The sequence below is a fragment of the Agelaius tricolor genome, unplaced genomic scaffold (genome assembly GCF_023055355.1).
Source record: "Agelaius tricolor isolate 1412-34295 unplaced genomic scaffold, bAgeTri1.0.p SCAF_3, whole genome shotgun sequence".
NCBI classification, from domain to species: domain Eukaryota; kingdom Metazoa; phylum Chordata; class Aves; order Passeriformes; family Icteridae; genus Agelaius; species Agelaius tricolor.
This window is the reverse complement of record NW_027269263.1, coordinates 14523730-14529556: the sequence shown is the minus strand read 5'-3', so window position 1 is coordinate 14529556 and position 5827 is coordinate 14523730.

The window sequence follows — 5827 nt, the reverse complement described above, 5'->3', positions numbered from 1 at the left end:
TTAATAACTCTTCACCATTGTTAGGTATATTTACACATTCAATACCTGAGGTAAAAAATCCAGAAAATCTGTCAAAATAGCATGAAGGTGGATTCCTACCAACACTGATTTTTGGAAGGAAATATTGATAATTCTTGTTCTGTGAGATACATTAAATGAATATACAAAGGGAAGCAAAAAAAAAAAGACCAACCAGTTTTAGTTTTGCTTGAGATACAGCTTTCTCTGTGATGCTAATTCTGTATCTTAGGCAATAAGACAGAAATGCAATGATTTCCAAAGCCTCTGTTCACTCAGCAGTCTACACCAGTACCAGATACTGGAATACTCTCCCAGTATCACTGGGAATCAGTCTAAGAACCACATCAAACTTGATTTTCCTACCCACAGCAGTGGAGTCCCTGATACTCTGACTGAAGATCAGTCTAGAAGAGTATTTGTTGAACTTCTGTTCATTTTTCTGAGCTTGTTTTTCCCACAGCAAATTGCTATGCAGAAGGAAATAACTTTAATGTTACTTCTGTACTAGTTTGATTCTGTGTGTTGCAGGGTTTTGTTTGTTTGGTTGGGTTTTTTAAAGATAAAAGACAGAAGAATAAGGAGAAATATCTTATTTTTATATATTTCAAGTGCATTCAAGTCAGTAGAGTGGCTCTCAAGGAGGCAGAAAAGATGTTAAGACCACACTGAGCTTAGCTCAAAAGCCTCTATTGCACAGAGTAGGATTTATGCTTAAGTGTTTTGTTGAACGGATTAAATTTCAGTAGGTTAAATTTTAATTTTAAGGGTTATCATGGCATAACCTGTTTTTTATAAAGTCCTGACTATACTTCCACAGCTGAATGAATGGAAATGCCTCTTTCAGCACTGCACCTCCGTTTGCAGCAGTCTTTCAAAGCATAGGAACCTTGGTTTGTAGCCAGAGAGGTAAAATGATGGAGTGGTCATTTGCTGCCAGCCCTGACAACAATTCCTCCAAGGTCACTCAAGATAATAGCTGTAATAAGAATTCATACCTAGCCTAAGCATTTAACATGAGAAAAAATGCCAACCCAACAAAAATAATAACCCCAAAAATCACAACAAGAAACAAACCTGGGAAGAGTTGACTTTGATGTAACAGAAAGGAAAAAGAACTATTGGAAGCAAAGGAGTCAGGACAAAACCAAAAACTTCCAGAGCATATGTTTACAAGAGCAAATAGTGACAGGACAAGGAGCAATGGCTTCGCACTGACAGAGAGGAAATTTAGATTGGATATTGGGAAGAAATTGTTTCCTTGAGGGTGCTGAGGCCCTGGCAAGGTTGCCCAGAGAAGCTGTGGCTGCCCCTGGATTGCTCGAAGTGTCCAAGGCCAGGCTGGATGGGACTTGGAGCACCCTGGGATAGTGGAAGGTGCCCCTACCCATGGCATTGGGGTTGGAACTGGGTGATTGTTAAGGTCCCTTCCAACCCAAACCATTCTGTGATTTTATGATATATTTAGTAAGTCAGGCTTCTGTCTCTCTGTGATCAACTTTTAGTCAAGGAGAAGATACCACAAGTTACACCAACATACTGACAAATTCCTATGCTAAATATGATAGAAGCACTGTGTTGACCTCAGGAAATGAATAATTATCAAAGCAAATACATGTGTGTATATCTTTGAAAGTGTTTGTGTCTTTGTACATGAGTCTGAATTATAGGTGGGGGCTTGGCACCAAACAGTAGAAAAGAGGCAAAACAGTGTATTAGTCTTACATTTTATTTTTCAAGTTACAGCCATGTCAGATATCACGCAGAAAATCTTGGTGTCTCTCAGAAACTGCATGTGCCTGTGCATTTATTTCCCAGTAGAATTAGCAGGATGTTTTTAGTCTCTAATGCCTAGTGCTCACCTGGAGATACAGACAGGGACACTGTTCCCTCTCCAAGAATGTGAGCTGTATGTCCTTCCTTTGTCAGGAGATCACTTCAGGTACCTGGGGTGAGGTGACTTCAAAAGGGAACATTCCCAAATCTCTGCTCATGTGGGAAAATGGCACACATGAATTGTAGCATAGATTATACATTGAGCAGTGCTGTCCCTCAGAGGGATATCTGCTCATCACTGCATTTATTTTAAACTTTAAATAGGATGGTGGTATTCTCCTCTATATCCAAGTTGCAGGATCCAGCTTAGTGGCCAAGCTACTCTGGCATAATTTTCCAAAGCCAGTTCCAAAAATATTAACCTTAAACTTGCCCATGACATGCTGATATTTGCAGGATGGCTCTCATTGTCACTTCTGCATGAAACAGTAGAGACCAAAATATTCTGCAGGGCTGGGAATGTCAGCCTCTCAGACCAGCTGATAGGAATGTCTTTGGTTTGGTGCGTCCTGAAGTTCATGCACTCCCAAATTCCTAATTTAGGACAACACATACCGAGTGTCACTGAGAAAAACCCATTGTGTCCCATCAAATGTTTTGTAGCCCTTTCTGCCTCCTGGCTATTTCACAGGATTATTCTACATGCCTGTCCTCTAACTGGAAGAAAAATTGTCCACTTGTGGGAGATTTGGATCATTTTTTGGCCTTGCACAGCCAGGGCAGGAGTGAAGGCCATCACTTCTCAGCTGGAATGAGATGAAGTTGCTGCCAGGCAGGCAATGAGGGCTGTCCTAGAGCACTTCTGGGCCCCTCCCTGATCTCCCCTGGACTCTGCAATGACAAAACAACAGGGACACTGGAGAACTCATGTGAATGCCATCAGTGCCACCTACTGCTCTGTGTCACAAGCACAGTGTGTGTGCAGCAGTGACTGCTACAAACCCTGTCCTTCCCTCCTCTCTAATTTGACTCAATGTCTATGCATTTTTAACATCCATGTCTGATTTTTTCCCCCACAGTTAATTTAGGCAAACCTGGAAACCACAGTTCTGTTCAGAGCAAGCCAGTCCTAGACAATTATCTCCTCTTAAACTTCCACACATGGAAAGTGTCTCTTCCCCTACAGGCACCTTCTCACTTGCAGCCAGGGAGACTGAGGTTGATATTCCAAGAAAAAAAGGTTGTCTGGAGTGGTTCTGGTGGAAAGACTGTGGTATGAAGACAACATCCACAACGTACTTCTTGGGGTGATATACTGAGTTAGTTTCTGCAGAAAACTTTGCTCTACCCAAATAGGAGCTGGATCAAAGCATGCAGACTAGACAACAGCCTAGAGGTAACACTTTCAAAATGAGATATAGGTAGAGCAGAATACACACCACCATCCCCCATTGCTCTCTCCTGGAACTCTAGGAAATTTGGGAAAAACAATACACACACTCTGTATAATTCTCTTCAAAGACCTTGCAAACTCAGTCTTCTTACTGTCCAGTATTCTTGCAAACAAAATTATTTCGTTTCTGTGGGCTGAAAAAGAATTTGGTGGGGTAACAACTGGTGTCTGGCAGAATTGCAACACAGTGAATAATGTATTACCAAAGGGCATTTGTACAGTTTGTGATAAGAACAATATGAGAAGCTAGGCTGGACTCAAAACCAGCCGCACTGGTTTCCAGATTTCTGGGAAATATTTTAATCAATGTTGTATTTCAAAAACTAGTCTTTCTGGTATGTTTCCATCTCCCCACTTCAGCATCTGGCCTCTGTTTGGTGAAAAAGGAGCAAACTGGATGATCATAGTCACAACCTTTCCCTGCCTTTGTGACAAAAATGACGCATTGTTCTAGTGGCAGCAGAGTGTCCATTTCAGCACTTGCACCTCACTGCACCTCACACGGAGGACAGCTAAAGGCTGCCCTTCTTAATGTCAGAACACAGCTTTTCTTCTGAAGAGCTTTTATTTTGTCTTACTATATGTGCACAGCAACACATGGCCTCCTTTATGGCCCTAAACCCAGATAACTCCAGCTGCACCCCAGATATCCCACAGTTAACCCTTGCAGACCATAAACATAATGAATAGGGCCCTTTGCCTGCTGGCAGTTAAGAGCATTTGCAGGGATGAAAGTTTCTGCACTATCTGTTGGAGCTTGCCTTTTCTGGGCACTTCAAATACTTTTCCCTCACTAACAGAAAAGCAAGAATTTGGGATGGCATTGTGTGAAAAAAACCCTCTTTCATTAAGACATGCAGATTGGATAAAATGAAATGTAGTCAGAATATGAAGGAATGCTGATGTTCACTGTGATACTGAGCACTTTTTATCAGTTAAATACTCCATTATCTCTGAACTGCCAAAGGTGAGTTGCTCCCAGGTGCTCTCAAGGATGGCATTGCCAGTACTTGTGGAATTATCTAATGGTATCTGAGCATTTTTCTAACTCCTTTGCCAAGGTTTAAGGAATTATATCATATTTTGTTAAATTCAAATAGTAAAAGAATTATCATCTTATTACAAACAGAAGCTGGAAAAACAAGACACTTAAGAACCTGAAAACCACAGATTATGTGAGGAGCTTGAAAAATTTGATGCTAAACTTTAGTTCATTGCTGTAAAATTATTTGCATGTTTTTCAGGCTTTTGAATGCTTAGGGACATAGGTATGTCAGTGAACCAGTGCCACTGATTATCTGGCATCACTACTAGAGGGTTTTTTAGAGGGATAGAATACCTCTCCTATGAGGAAAGGCTGAGAGAACTGGGACTGTTCAGCCTGGAGGAGGCTCTGGGGTGATTTTATTATGGACTGAAGAGATACTACAAGAGAGCTGCAAAGGGACTTTTTACAATGGCCTGGAGTGACAGGAAAAGGGATGATGGCTTTGAGCTGAAAGGCCCTGGCACAGGTTTCCAGAGCAGCTGTGGCTGCCCCTGCATCCCTGGCAGAGTCCAAGGCCAGGCTGGATAGGACTCGGAGAAACCTGGGATACTGGAAGGTGTCCCTGCCATGGCAGGGTGGGGAATGAGATCTTTAAGGTCTCTTCCAACTCAGACCATTCTGTGGTACCGTGGTCCCTGGAGAGGTAAGTGATGTGAACAGTTTTGATTTCAGCACCTTGAGAGCTGTGTAAGGACCTGCAGAGCACAGTGGCCCCCAGGGTGATGTTGGAGGCAACCTCAGCGAAATCTAGGAGGCTTGCCAGACAACAGCTTGTTAGAAATCCCACAGGGGCGGAGGGAGGGGAGCAAAGGCCGAAACGGAGGTTGGCTCTAGTCCCAGCTGTCCCGGGGGAGACAGCTCCCGAGGAAGGGGAGCAGGAGAAAATTTCATCACCTCCAATTCCACCAGCCCCAAAGTCCAAGGGACCCCTAAAACGCCCAGAAACCCCAGAGAATGCAGGGGCTTCGGGCTCCGACTCAGACACCATCTCAATCCCAGAAGAGCTCAGGGTTGAGACTTCCCCGAGCGAGATCGAGGGGTCAGACCGCGCCACTGTTGCGCGTCCTCCCAATTCGCAGGAGCCAAAGGGATGTGGGAGAGGGGAAACAGCAGAGTCGGGAAGCGGGGTCGAAGCGGGACCAGAGGGGGAGGGGGAAGCGCTCTCTCACGGTAGGCGCGGTCGCGCGGCGGCGGTGCTAGCTAGCGGGGGGGGGCATGGAGGCGGTGGGAGACATGGGATCTGGCGCGGTTTCTGCGGGCGTGGCACCGGTGGCGGCAGTGATTTCGAGCTGCATGATGCCAGAAGTGCGCGCGGGGGGCAAGACTCGCGAGACATCCAGGGAGGGCTTTCAGACCGAGGCCACAGCGTCAGACGCGGGGGATAAACCTGGCGGGGCAGCTGCAGAGCCCCAGCCGGCACCCGAAGGGAGACGCAGGAGGCGCGCGGTGATGACGCCGTACCCGGAAGTCGGGACGCGAATGTCTGCTCGAATTGCGGCACGGGCACAGGCACAAGCCGGGAAGGAATTGCA